The 15,500-nt window shown below is 34.6% G+C and overlaps 1 long non-coding RNA gene across 1 annotated transcript; it reads left to right on the forward strand.

Annotated features, from left to right (window-relative positions):
- Positions 1–1,895: 1,895 nt before the first annotated feature.
- On the forward strand, positions 1,896–15,500 carry LOC143051042 (uncharacterized). Its single transcript, XR_012970560.1, has 3 exons — positions 1,896–2,384; positions 13,902–14,072; positions 15,043–15,500. It is a non-coding gene; the product is annotated as an uncharacterized LOC143051042 (long non-coding RNA).

Raw genomic sequence — 15,500 nt, forward strand, 5'->3', positions numbered from 1 at the left:
CTATTCCTGTTTTACATCAACGACATGCCTGATGGAATTAAATCTACTATTCGCCTATTTGCTGATGACACCATAGCCTACCTTACAATATCAAACGACAAAGATTCCAACGACCTACAAAAAGATCTAGATAAATTGGCAATATGGGAAACCAAATGGAAAATGGCCCTTCCACCCAGACAAGTGCAATGTACTCACCATCAGCCGGAAAAGCAACACCATTGCAACATCATAAAAATTACATGGTCACACTTTAGAACCTGTCAAAAGCGCAAAATACCTAGGCTGCACATTCACGTCCGAAATGAAATGGAATGACCATGTTAACAACATCTGCAACAAAGCCAATAGAACAATCGGTTTCCTAAAACGAAACCTGAACATCGGATCAACGTCTGTAAAGGAAAGTGCGTACAAAACACTTGTTAGACCAATAACAGAATACGCCAGTCCTGTATGGGACCCATACAACAAAACAGAAATAGACCGAATAGAGATGGTCCAGAGACGTGCAGCACGTTATGTGATGAATAAACACCAAAATCACTCAAGTGTAAGCAAGATGCTAAACCACCTAGAATGGAGATCACTCGAACAAAGACGAAAAGATGCAAGACTAACCATGCTCTTTAAAATAGTAAACGAGAAAGTTGCTGTGACAAAGGAAGATCGTTTGATTCCATCTAAACGATTGTCAAGAAATATGCATGACAGAAGCTTCCAAATTCCAGCAGCATCAAATGATTACCGGAAATTTTCTTTCTTTCCACGAACCATCAAAGATTGGAGCAGTCTCCCTCCTGGGGTAGTGTCAGCGCCGTCAGTCGAGGCTTTTAAAGCCTCGGTGACAAAGCTGAACTAAATTCAAACAATATGGGGGAGGGGGAGGGGTCCGTATGCGCACCGAAGTCATGGCAAACTATTCAATTAGTTGATTGTGGCCATTATCCGGTAGAAGTAGAAGTAGAAGTGCCAATGTGACAACTCTCCATCCGGATAACAATTTATAAAAGTAAACCATTATAGGTCAAGGTACGGCCTTCAACCCGGAGCCTTGGCTCACACCGAACAGCAAGATATAAAGGGCCCCAAAAATTACTAATGTAAAACCATTCAAACGGGAAAACCAACGGTCTAATCTATATAAAAACGAGAGACGAGAAACATGTATGAACTACATAAACAAACGACAACTACTGTACACCAGATTCCTGACTTAGGACAGGTGCAAACATTTGCAGCGGGATTAAACGTTTTAATGGTACCAAACATTCTCCCTTTTCCGAAACAATAGTATAACATCACAACATAGAAAAAAACACTATAAAATACACGTATCAATTGGAAGGCTTTTAACTCAATCAATGTCTGTTCCATGTCTGATCAACTATTTTTAAAAGTTATGCCCCTTGGAAATATTAATTATATGGAGAATGTTATTGTCTTCTCTCTATCGTGTATAATTCCTGTCAGATTGTAATTATAAAGCTTATATTATAAGTTTATATAAGCAATGTCAATAGTAATGCCTAGGAACTTCGGCACATTTTGCATTTTCCCAAGGAGGATAAAAGTCAGTTTTTAGATCTTTTTAGATCAACTGACTGAAAACACATTTGAAGTGCTGTCAAAATGCATTAACATAAATTTGGTACTTCTGAAATTGGGAATCATTGTATATAGATTCTAGCAATGCTTCATACGTAATCGATCAATTTCTTTAACTATTTCAATCTCTTTAATGAGTTTTTTGGGTTCAAGAGTTCGATATTTAAATAGTATTGTAAATAAGATGTTAAACTGCGTTTCTTGAGATGATGTATTTATTTAGTTTCCGTTTCTTCTAGAACTGCAAGAAAGTCAGTGTAATGAGCGATTCATTAATCGGAATTGTATTATGAAAATGCAATCATTGTAAATATTTTCTCTTGGAAGATTAGTCATGTGTTAAAAGTGGAAACTCTTCAAGGTTAGAAAACATCACTTGAATTAAAGCAACATTTAACATTTGATGAGGCTTTAAATCGTTATGGAAGGAATTTTTAACCAGTTTAATCATCAGGCGTGAAATAAAATTTACTAAATGGAATTTTATATCTTGATTTCGTCCGTTTTCTTGACATGCCAATCGACGGATTTTCGATTCACAAATTTTAAACTGTCCATGCCGCCATGCTTAAAAGAAATTTCCGTGTTTGATACGAGCAAAACTCGATCAAAAATATCGTGTGCTAAACATTGTACTAATGACGGAATGTGTGATACATTAATTTGGGATTTGAATAACCGGATGTGTATGCTTCATTCGGAATCCTCGGGAAATAACGATTCGCATAATGTTACCATTGGGAAAGGGTGGCTAGTTTATGTGTTAGCTTTTAGTGGTAAGTAAACGATGAACTTCAAAGACATTTTCATATTATGTTGTTTCGTTTAATTCTCTGGAATTCTCGTTTCTTTATAATTTGATTTATTTTACTTTCAAAATGTTTATCAAATGTCAGTGTGTCGTGAGAAATAAAAAAAAAAGAAGTTAACTCTACTTTAAAAGATATGGAAGGTTTATATACTACAAATAAAACTATTATGTGATATTTAATTTTTAATTTGACATAATTTTAACAATTTAGTTAACTCAAATATATCATAACACCAAAAAATATATGTCTTACTTAAATCATAATGTATGTTCATTACTTTTATTTTAGTATTGCCTCCACATTTGTTTAAACTATTCGGAGAATAAAGTTCCGTTTTTTCGTAAAAAATACAATATCAAAATGGTCTGTGTGTGAACTTCTGTGTCAATTACATAACATTCAAAAATACCTTTGAAATTTCAATACTTGTTCAGATCGGTGATTTGTTAAGATTTTTCTGTTCTTGCTGGGATGCGCATACTAATTTTCGTGCTTGAAGTCCACTCTAGCCTTCTATGGTGCGAAATACTTCGCAATCTTCTAACACGTTTTTTGTTACTTTATAAAAGATATACGAAATATATCAAAGGGACAATCAAACTCATAAGTCAAAAATGATTCTTCAACGCCAAAACAAAAGAGATAAACGGACCAAAAGACAAACAAAAGTACAACATAAAAATACAAATGATGAATACAAAATCAAAAGAACCAAGTACTACATATTCGCGACAAATAACATTACAATATGTAATTTAGGGATGTAATACCGATTTAAAATGAGACCTGGAAATCTAGAAAATACGATAGAATATATTTAAGTTTTAACGCGAGTAAGCACTAGATGCTGAGTTTCGGTATAAAAATAACACATAGAGAGCAGATTGTTACCCCGAGAAAACATTGTCAACTGAGGCGAAGCCAGGCTACGTAAAGTCATATTCCCTCCCGAGACGATTTTACCAGTTACTTCAAAATAACGTCAAAAAGTAAAATATTAGTAAACTGACTTCGACTGACAGTTGCTTGATATAAGGGTTGAGCTTTGATACAAGTAGATTCCAGTTTATAATTTAGCAAAGCAACGTGACCACTGTTACGGAGTCTGCAGTTTGCTGATCTGTTATTTTTAACAGGTTCATGTTTTCTTGTGAATTTTAACTCAATAGAATATCTATTATAAATAATAACGGACAACAGAAATTTGTTAAGTCTTTAGATTAAATGGCAAAACCCGTAACAACGAGAACCAACTTGCAGTTCTATTTTTAAATGCAGAGTTTTATTAGTTAAGATATCGCCATGTATATAGCAATTACGTTGCAGCTAGTTAGTTACAAAGTGCGTTGTTGTTCGGTACACTGAGTGAAGAAAGTCATTGGAAAATCTATGAATTGTTTCTTTAATATATATTCAAATAGTCCTTGGTAATAAAAGTCTTTTTAAAAATCAGTAGTGCATGGTGAACCTGATCTCATGTTTTGCTTATTTCAAGATCTATTGATGTTCGTTCAAGTAGCTTCATAGTACACAATATAAATGTGAAAGATTTGCACAAGACGCGAAGCGAACAAATATGCTGGTATTTAATGAAGGTCATGTTAGATTTTAGGATTAGAGCAACTGGTTATGTTTCTTATTTATACTAATATTTTTATGTTGGAATGAGAAGTACCTGCTATAGTACTGGGAAGTTTAACGATATTGAATATCAATAGGGCTAATGGTCTCGCAATGGTTGTCTCGCAATCCCCGGGTACATCCGCCAATCTCCTTGAAGATACAGAATTGACCGAGTTGTTACGAATGCGGCTTTTATCCCTTGCGGTTATTGTGGTGTATGTCATTGTAATTGGTATCTGAGGTAGGAATGATGTTTACACAATAGAAAATAAAGATTAAAAAAGAATAGAGTAAAATAGGCAAAGAAAATATGAGAATAATGGGGAGCTTAGATATAAAGAATAGGGAACGAGGAATTTATAAGTCAACCAAATAGCCTAGTTCATGTTATAGTTATTGAGCAAGCAAGTCGGTATCTATAATACTAAAATTACGAGGTCCAATTTGACAGCCGTCATCACGTAAAAACGACGAATCAAAGAATTCAACTTTATATATAACTAATATAGTACAAAGGTGTAGATTAAAAATTACACCACTCCAGGCCCTTTTGTTTTCCACGTTATTAATATTGCCAATAATTAAGAAGTTCCGGGTCGAGTCCGATACCGATACCAATAGTATATTCACTACCAATTACCTTATCTGTACGTTCCGCATCTGACAGGCGCACCACCAAACGGTGTATTCAGGATTAATATGCTATATAGTGTTACACGGGTCATAATCACAGGGTTGACACTACTTAATTGTCAAATTGTTACCTATTGTAGTATTTTAATCAGTTAGACTTTCTAAGATAACAATACGAATACTAACAAGAGTGCACACGCTGAAATGTCTCGCCTTCTATACTAATCATTGATATTATGTTGATAATCCTAAGTAAAAAGCTAAGCTTTATAACAACTGTACCATAAACTTAACATTAACCAAGATAACTAAACAAAGACCAATGAACCTTGAAAATGAGGTCAAGGTCAGATGAACCATGCCAGGCAGACATGTACAGCTAACAATGCTTCTATACAACATATATAGTTGACCTATTACTTATAGTTTAAGAAAAATAGACCAAAACACAAAAACTTAACACTTTGCAATGAACCGTGAAAATGAGGTCACGGTCAAATAAAACCTGCGCGACTGACATAAAGATCATTAAATATTTCCATACACCAAATATAGTTGACCTATGGCATATAGTATTAGATAAAAAGACCAAAACTCAAAAACTTAACTTTGACCACTGAACCATGAAAATGAGGTCAAGGTCACATGACATCTGCCCGCTAGACATGTACACCTTACAATCATTCCATACAACAAATATAGTAGACCTATTGCATATAGTATGAGAACAACAGACCAAAACACAAAAATTTAACTATAACCACTGAACCATGAAAATGAGGTCAAGGTCAGATGACACCTGCCAGTCGGACATGTACACCTTACAGTCCTTCCATACACCGAATATACTAGCCCTATTGCTTATAGTATCTGAGATATGGACTTGACCACCAAAACTTAACCTTGTTCACTGATCCATGAAATGAGGTCGAGGTCAAGTGAAAACTGTCTGACAGACATGAGGACCTTGCAAGGTACGCACATATCAAATATAGTTATCCTATTACTTATAATAAGAGAGAATTCAACATTACAAAAAATTTGAACTTTTTTTTCAAGTGGTCACTGAACCATGAAAATGAGGTCAAGGACATTGGACATGTGACTGACGGAAACTTCGTAACATGAGGCATCTATATACAAAGTATGAAGCATCCAGGTCTTCCACCTTCTAAAATATAAAGCTTTCAAGAAGTTAGCTAACGCCGCCGCCGGATCACTATCCCTATGTCGAGCTTTCTGCAACAAAAGTTGCAGGCTCGACAAAAATCTGGACTAAAATAAGGCGTATAGGTACAGTTTTCAATTTGTTAGCGGGCATGACGTAAAACAGCGAATCAAAGAATTCAATATTTATAACTAATATAGGATAATGCTGTTGATTAAAAAATACTCCATTCCAGGACCTTTTGTTTTCCAAATAATTAATATTATCAATAATTGATAAGTTCCAGTTTGACGGGTTCAAACAGAAATATTTGAAAGCAGAGAAAACTGTGTATCTTATAATCAGCATGACTTTATCAGATGACAATACTAATACTAAAATAAGGCTTGTGCATAGTTATATACTTTAATTCAGTCAAGGACCCGCGATATACGGGTGTGTTCTAGTATATCATTTAATCTGCACAGCTCGGTTATAGATGATGTTCTTTCACTAAATAATTCAAAATTTGGTGACTATGTGGAACGCATCTATCCCATCGAGCTAGAGATAAAGGATACTACAGATACAGTTAAGTCGGCCTCATATCTTGACTTACATCTAGAAATTGACAATGAGGGTCGGCTGAAAACAAAACTTTACGACAAAAGAGATGATTTCAGCTTTCAAATTGTGAACTTTCCATTTCTAAGTAGCAACATTCCAGCAGCACCTGCATACGGGGTATATATCTCCCAATTGATACGATATTCCCGTGCTTGCATTTCCTATCATGATTTTCTTGATAGAGGGTTGCTGCTCACAAGGAAGCTATTAAACCAAGAGTTCCAAATGGTGAAGTTGAAGTCATCCCTTCGTAAATTTTACGGACGCCATCACGAGTTGGTTGACCGTTATGGAATAACCGTTTCACAAATGATATCGGATGTGTTCCTTACGTCGTAACTACAATCCCCTTCCCTTTCATGAATGTGACCTACCGAATTAGACTATTAACCGGATTTGTAATCACATAAGCAACACGACGGGTGCCACATGTGGAGCAGGATCTGCTTACCCTTCTGGAGCACCTGAGATCACCCCTAGTTTTTTGATGGGGTTCGTGTTGTTTATTCTTTAGTTTTCTATGTTGTGTCATGTGTGCTATTGTTTGTCTGTTTGTCTTTTTCATTTTTAGCCATGGCGTTGTCAGTTTGTTTTAGATTTATGAGTTTGACTGTCCCTTTGGTATCTTTCGTCCCTCTTTTACCTTTCTTTTATCGTTTCTGTTTACAGGCACTTGATGTTTTTCCTACATGTATATACATTAGTGTTATATTATATACCTTAAAGGTATATAAGAAAAGCACGTTATTCCACGGAAAGTTTCAATTGTTGACCGTATATTTTACTCATGTGAAAATGCCGCTTAAAGTACAGAGCTTTTAAAGTTGCTTCTTAAAATAGTTTTATTTTTTCAAGCCGGTGCAAATGCAAAATTCCATTGAATTAAATCAAAATATTAAATACATGAACAATTTTTAATTTTTGAGAAGAATTGTCTGCAACAATAACACAAAATATAAATTTGATATCTTGTAAAATGATTCAAATATATAAAAAGAAGATTTGGTGTGATTGCCAATGACACAACTCTCCACAAGAGACCAAAATGACACTGAAATTATCAACTATAGGTCACCGTACGGCCTTCAACAATGCGCAAAGCCCTAGCGCATAGTCAGCTATAAAAGGCCCCGAAATGACAATGTAAAACAATTCAGACGAGAAAACTAACGGCCTAATTTTTGTACTAAAAATGAACGAAAAACAAATATGAAACACATAAACAAACGACAACCACTGAATTACAGGCTCCTGACTTGGGACAGGCACATGATACAGAATGTGGCGGGGTTAAACATGTTAGCGGGATCCCATCTCTCACCCTAACTTGGGACAGTGGTATAGCAGTACAGCAATTTATGTAAAAAAAAATGAACGAATAAGTATGTTTTGTATATTTTTTGGCGTTTTTTATCTTCAAAATGTTTTAAAACTTTAACACTTAGTTTGATACTATGAGTGAAACAAATGCAGAGCAAATCTGACCTTAACCTTCTTACTTTTAGGACGAGCGTGCTTACAGCATATCACATTGGCCGTCTTTGCTTATAACCTTCGATGTCTTCTTTTCTTCTCTTTTTTAACTGTTTGTGTATTACTAGTTTCTTATCTATAATACTAAAATAACGAGGTCCAATTTGTCAGCCGTCATCGGGTAAAAACAACAAATCAAAGAATTCAACTTTATATATTAGTAATATAGGACAATGGTGTAGATTAAAAATTACACCACTCCAGACCCTTTTGTTTTCCACATAATTAATATTGCCAATAATTATAACAAGTTCCGTGTCGAATCCGATACCGATACCAATAGTATATTCACCTGTCACCTATTACCTTATCTGTACGCTCCGCATCTGACAGGCGCACCACCAAACGGTGTATTTAGGATTTTGCTATATACACGGGTCATAATCACGGAGTTAACTCTACTTAATTCAAGCATTGTCAAATTGTTCCCTATTGTAGTATTTTAAACAGTAAGACTTTCTAAGGTAACAATACGAATACTTAAAATCTGGACTTAAAATAAGGCGTATAGGTACAGTTTTCAATTTGTTAGCGGGCATGATTCCAGGACCTTTCGTTTTCCAAATAATTAATATACCAATAATTGAGAAGTTCCAGGTCGACGGGTTCAAACAGAAAAAAATTGAAAGCAGAGAAAACAATGTATCTTATAATCGACATGACTTTTAATATCAGATGACAATACCAATGCTAAAATAAGGCTTACGCAGTCACGGACCCGCGATATCACGGGTGTGTTCTAGTATTTCTTAAAATTAAGCCATGCTCTCTCTGCCAGAAGACGTCTCCTATCTTGGCTAGTAAAATTGTAAATATTTCGTTTCTTATTTCTGTCTCTTTTCCCCAATTACACATTAAATATGTTTGTTGTAATTTGGTAATTTCGCTCCCTCTTTGATGGAAGTTTGTCTCGTTGGCAATCATACGGTCGCATCTTCTTACTGTATTATGAAAATGAGAACGGTGTTCTGTATTGTTTTGTTTTTGCTTTCGGAAACATATTTTACGAGCAACCCTTTGATCAGATATTTTTGTACACAAACTCAAGCTTCAAAACAGGGTCGGCGATCGATACTTTTTTTATAATGTTTGAAATTATAGAATTTGGCAAAGAACGAAAAACTCTTACACAGACCTATACATACCTCACAGACTACCAGCAGGTCGAAATCCGATTTTGAATAATACATTTTTTTTTATTTGACTAGTTAACGCAAAGGATGTTGTCTAGCTGAAAAAGGTACAAAACTATTATGTCTGTTGCTGTCCGGTGAAAGAGAATTAAAGACCCCTTGACATAAAGTAATCCATATTTTGAGTGAGAGGTCGGAGATTTTTCTATAATGACCCCCCCTAAAATTAAACAATACTGTGAAAATTTTATATTATAAATAATATATAATATTTTTAATTCTACGTTGAATTTTATTTTATTTACGTGAGGGGGTCGGGGAGACACGGTGTGCTCCTTTTTCCCAAATTCCTCTCAATTTTTTTTCTCCTGATCCCATCTTTGTTGTCCCGTGTATTTCATCACCCCACTTTTTATAATCCTATATCCAACATCCCAACTTCAAGTTTGTAACCTACCCCCCCCCCCCCCCCCCCCCTTATATATATTCATTTTCGAAATATAATTAAGCTAAATTTTATTCAGTATGATATGCAATTGTAAAGGGCTTTCTCGACTTCTTTTGCTTTGAACATCTTTTCCACCATTTACACAACTGTAGCGAGTCGAATAATTTTGTGAAACCATTGTTCTCCGATCAAGTATCCCAAGTTTTCAACCATGATCTTAAAATTAAAAATCAGTGATCGAATTACACGCACCCCCTTGGTGCTACTGATAATATTACACGCACTTCCGAACGCACATTAAATGACATGCGCATTGCAATGGCCGGACATATAGCCCTGTTACAATTCGTCCGGCTAGCCGGACAAATGGCCACTCTGTTATTAATTTCTATTTTTATGGGTATTATCGATTACCAGTTAAAAACAGTGCATAAAAAAAGATCGCTAGCTATACTGAAATGTTTATGACATACGAGTATTTCTCAGATAAATCTGTAAAATGAGTTGATGCGACAAAAAAAATATGATTGCACCTTTTACTGAAATGTTCGACTAAGGAGTACTTTTTCTCATAAGACTTTTTTGAGAATTTTCATTCATGTGTATAGCCTCGATAGCAACGCTAGGAACTACAGATACTATCTGGCTGAGAAGGATAATTCAGAAGATCTCACTGTTGATCGCATTTTCTTTTTCAATGTATCTTGTTTTTGTAAAGTGGGAGTGCGGTCACAAGTAAGTTATCTCTTTGTTATAGTTCCGGGGGCTTGTATTTATGAAGTATTCGAGTTACATATTTCGACACCTTATATCCTCGAAACAATGCAGATCTATATTTAATACGTATAAAAAGAGAACTTCATTTTACATAGATCAGACCATTTCATGAAATAATGTTATGCCAAATATGCAAGAAAAGTCGTATACAGTTGAACGTTATTATAATGCGAACGTCAAATTACGGTTACGGGGACATGGCATTGGACATCTTATGCCTCGTTCACACGGACATTTAATTCGAATTGAATTCGAATCGAATGCGAATCGAATTCACTAATCGCGTTCACACACTCTTCTTTTTTAATTCGAATTAATTCGAATTAGCCAATTCGCATTAGAATACGTTTTTGTTAATACGAATTAAAAGTTAACGTCGTTTGAACAGTAAAGCGAATTTGACGCACATTGCAATTCGAATTAGAATTGACGTTAGGACGTAAAACGTTCCGAATGCGAATTAAACTAATTCGAATTAGTTAATGCTAATCGAATTCGAATTACGTGTGAACTCAGCATTAGATCGTTTCGGATTTTCTACCTGCAACTCAAACAAAAGTACATATCGTATCATTTTAAAGGAAATTAAATGTATGTTCCATTCATATCAGTTAACAGGTGATAAAAAGTTGAGATATAGTAGAATTTCGTTTGATAAAAAGCTTCTGAATTATTCTTTGTGTTATGTTGTCCATCGGGACATATTATTGGACACGCGGAAAATGACGATGTTGTTAAAATAAGACCGCAGTTACATAATGATGACTTCAGATAGCTTCTTCGGGACATGTATAATTTTTCTGATATCATTAAAATCTATTTTCGTCCGTTATATCTTATGAAAGTGAAGACAAAAATATTTTTTACGAGTTGATCAGCTAATTGGGACATTTTTTCTCTATTTTATTTTAACTCTTCTGGCGACCTTCCTTCTCTTGCAGTTAAAAACGTCTATTACTCCATTTAAGGGATTTCAAAGACGCACATAAAACAAAATTGTAACAGCGGGACACCCTTGAAATGACGTTATAGGCATCGAAATGAGCAAAGTTTTTCATTAAAAAATAGACAAAGCACAAAATCATCTATATTATTGATTTCTATGGTTTATTTCCTTTAGAATGATATGCATAACATATCTTTTTATTGTATAGGATAAGAGCTTGAATTGGAATAACCCGTCTTCTAACCCATATTTCCAAAGTGACACCAATATCGTGCACCACTATATAAAGCCTTCTAGTAGTCATTAGTTTGTTTTTGTTGTTTATTTGCTGTCATATTGACGTATCACCAACATCTTCTACAGTTTTCGTTCCATTTGGTGTACATTTAATTGTGCATAGATTTGTTGCCATTCGTTACCTCAAAAATATGCTTTGAGGAAGATGAATCGAGGAGAATCGTGTCTTAAAAATGTTAAGTTAACATAACAAATGGTTTCACTTTTCAATCTTTGACTCCCCCTCCCCTCCAAAGTTCTATTCTACTGTATTAGTTTTTGAAGAAATTCGTATGTAAACAATTGATCTGCAGCTTATTCCCCGCCTCTGTACAAACTCATATATTATGATCCTTATTGAATTTGATTTCAAAATAATCACAAAAAAGGCATACACATCTTAATAGTCGTAATACAGATTTCATTAAGCACAGAATAATCACAATCAGATTTTAGTTTGATATTTTGTAATTCTAAAATACTTTTTTTTTTTTGGAAGAAATTGCAAAAATTAATCATTATCTGGTTTGACTGTGAAACACTGATTTAAGATTTACATGGCGGTACACACAATATTATAACACATTTTATGTCCCGCCCATTGATTTGAAAAACATATAAATATTTAACATAACATCGTCAAAAATTGTGTTCAGTCTCGCTACACTCGGCGATATCTAGTTTTTAATTTTAAGGAATTAGACCCCTTTCTAAATCCAGGAACCGCCCCTAAAAGTATAAGAGTACTCGGTTGAAATGTGCAGTATATCTGAGAAAGTTAATGCACACTTTTGCTGTGCATTATCGAGATTAAAGCACAATAAGAGCAAAGAGATTTTACCCATGTCATGTGTTAAGAAAGTATAAACGGATGACGCATTCTCCATATTTTCTATGCTTCTTCGCTTCAAAATTCGACAACCTTTCTTATTACGTTTTTCGAGAATTTTAATTTTATTAATTTATAAGCAGACAACTTATTCTTCAAATGGAATCAGCTCTTTTAAAAACAGAAAATAACACGTTATAAATTGAATGCATCCGAAGCGCTTTCTAGATTAATCTTCATCGAGAGCACCCTAATATTGGAAAATCATATGCGGATCCAGGGGGGTAGGGTCCAGGACCTTACCCCTTTTGTGTGAAACGTGGAGTGGGCAAACCCTTAGATCAGTCAGCGATCACTCAGTCTCCCTTATAAAAAGTTCTAAATCCGCCACTAAAAGCCAAGGAACCAAAACATTTGAAAAGCTGTGTAACAAAATCTACCTAAAAAAGGCCAAATACATCTAAGGTCGACTTTGCCTGGGGGAGTTGAAACCTCAGTTTCTTTATAATTTCAAAGTTTGTATAATGTTGTAAAATTTCCGAATATTTTTGCCATGGTTAAACTCTCATCAAGTGGAGTAAAAGTAGTTTATTTCATTCGCGGCATTTCAGTTTCTAAAGCGATGTTAAACGTTAAAGTTGGTTTCCTAAACAAGGTACACCTCTAAAGAGAGAGAGATAGTCACAATAATAAAGTAATTTTTTTATGACTCAAATTATAAAAAAAAACACTTTCTTTGTTTTCTTATTCCTATATACAGTGGGTGTATCCGTTTCTTTTACTGTTATGTTTTAAATTATTATTATTTTCTAATTTCATGGTAAATTACAACTATCTCAATTGAAATAAGATAAGATTGTTATTTCGTGTGTTTTGTAATGTGTAAGGACTTGTATGATGTTAATATAGGGAATAACAAACAAAATTAGAGAATAAAGGACACAAAAATAGTTATAAAGGAAAACTATTGGTCAAAAATGAAGAAAAGATAATGATGGGTTGCTAGAATATACAAAATCAAGTGAAAAATGGAGAAAAATCGCAAAAACATAGATTATGCCCTCTCCTTAGCCTTACGCTCGTGTATATAATCTGAAGAAATCTTTTGCGCCACCTGTTTTAAAATTACATCGTTATCCTTTAACCGGCCTTGCAACCGGTAGTTTACACGGCAAATGTTTCCTTTTATAAAACATATCTTCTGCTTACTGCTGCTGCATGAGTACTTCCCGGACCAATTTAATATTTGTAGTAGCTTGTAGCTTTACTATAGTGTTCAAAAACACATCATTAAAGGATGATAGATACGTGTACAGGTTAATTGGCACGAACGACTTCCAAATATTGGCGCAATAGATACATTTGGGGGGAAAACGTGTGGCGCCAATAATCCCCTAAAACAGTAATTGTCGCAAAAAGACACCTGCCATATAATCTATATGATGCATTAATTTATATATAGATCAATACAGCTAACGTAACTGTGAAACACTAACATTTCTGTTTCAGATTGTGTTTTACCAGGTTATGATTATTTCCCCGATGTTAACCGATGTATTAAGCCTTATTCTGTTACCAAAACTTGGCAGGATGCCAGGGTACATTGCCAAGGAGACGGTGCAGATCTCATTACGATAACATCAGCCGACATAAGAGATGTCGTTTTCTATTATTCATATTGTAAGTCATATATAGCTGTAAGATTGATTGATTGATTGTTGGTTGCTTTACGCCGCATTAGCACAAAAAGGCTATATCGCGGCGACATAGCTATAAGAAGATGTGGTATGAGTGCCAATGAGATAGCTCTCCACCAAAGATACAATTTATAAAAGTAAACCATTATAGGTCAAAGTAAGGTCTTCGACACGGAGCATTGGCTCACATCGAACAGCACGCTATGAAGGGCCCCAAAAATGAGTAGTATAAAAGCATTCAAACAGGAACACGGTGTCACCAACAGTCTAATGTATATAAAATAAAAACGAGAAACGAGAACTACATTAACAAACAACAACTAATGAACATCATTTCCCTGAATAAGGACAGATGGAAACAAATGCAGCGGGTTTATAATTATCTTTAATTCTAAATGTAGATTGTATCAATAATTAGCAATATGGATGATTGACTGATTGATTGTTGGTTGCTTAACGTCCAGTGGCAAATATTTCATGCATATTCAGGACGAGAACAAGTTCACAATAAATACAATAGGTAGGTTGATATAAAAGAGGCCATCTGGGATGATGGTCGGGGAAATTTGAACTGCCACTGGAAAATGAGGGTATATTGGATAAGGACAGAAATTTTGCCTTGCAACAGGCCACCTACGGACCCCTCTTAGAGTTGTTGCAAGGGTTCTTAACGTGCAAAGAGCGTGGCACTCTCTTTACACGAGGCATCGGAAGCAATATGGAAAATGGTATGTAATATTTTATGAATATTTCATGGATGTAAAAAAAAAGACGGTTGAATAGTTAAGGAGATTTTTTTTTTTTTTTTTTTTTTTTTTTTTTTTTTGCAAACATAAGATGACTCTACTTGTTAAAGAGTCTGCTATTCTTTACTTCAATTCACAGCATCAGAGATCCATACCTGCAATAAATATTTTTTCTATAAAATTACTTGTTTTTTTACACTCTTTCAGGTAGAATACGTGTTTGGGTAGGCATGAGGCAAGGGAAATGGTTAAATGGTGAACCTTTTGTTAATATATTTGGTCCTAATACATTGATTAACAACGAGGACCTACAATATCAACAAGACACAGACAAAAGTTGTGGAACATTTATAATGACGTCACCAGAAATGAAGTTAATAGACGATAGTTGTAATATTCGCAAACGGAGCTTTTTTCTATGCGAAATTGTTCGAACATAACTGATAAATACCAGAAGTTCGGTTTGTGAGAGATGTTCAGAGTCTTTTATATACGCATACAATATTTAACACTGGACATTAAACAAAGAACAATCAGTCATTCATATTTTCACTTCTGTCTAAATGTACTTTTAATCTCCTTTCATTAAAATGTATATATACTTTTAGAGTTTTAAAGTAACAAGCCAATCAGAAAAGGAAGAAATAAATCCATACAAAGAGTTA

The sequence above is a fragment of the Mytilus galloprovincialis genome, chromosome 11, assembly GCF_965363235.1.
Source record: "Mytilus galloprovincialis chromosome 11, xbMytGall1.hap1.1, whole genome shotgun sequence".
NCBI classification, from domain to species: Eukaryota; Metazoa; Mollusca; class Bivalvia; order Mytilida; family Mytilidae; genus Mytilus; species Mytilus galloprovincialis.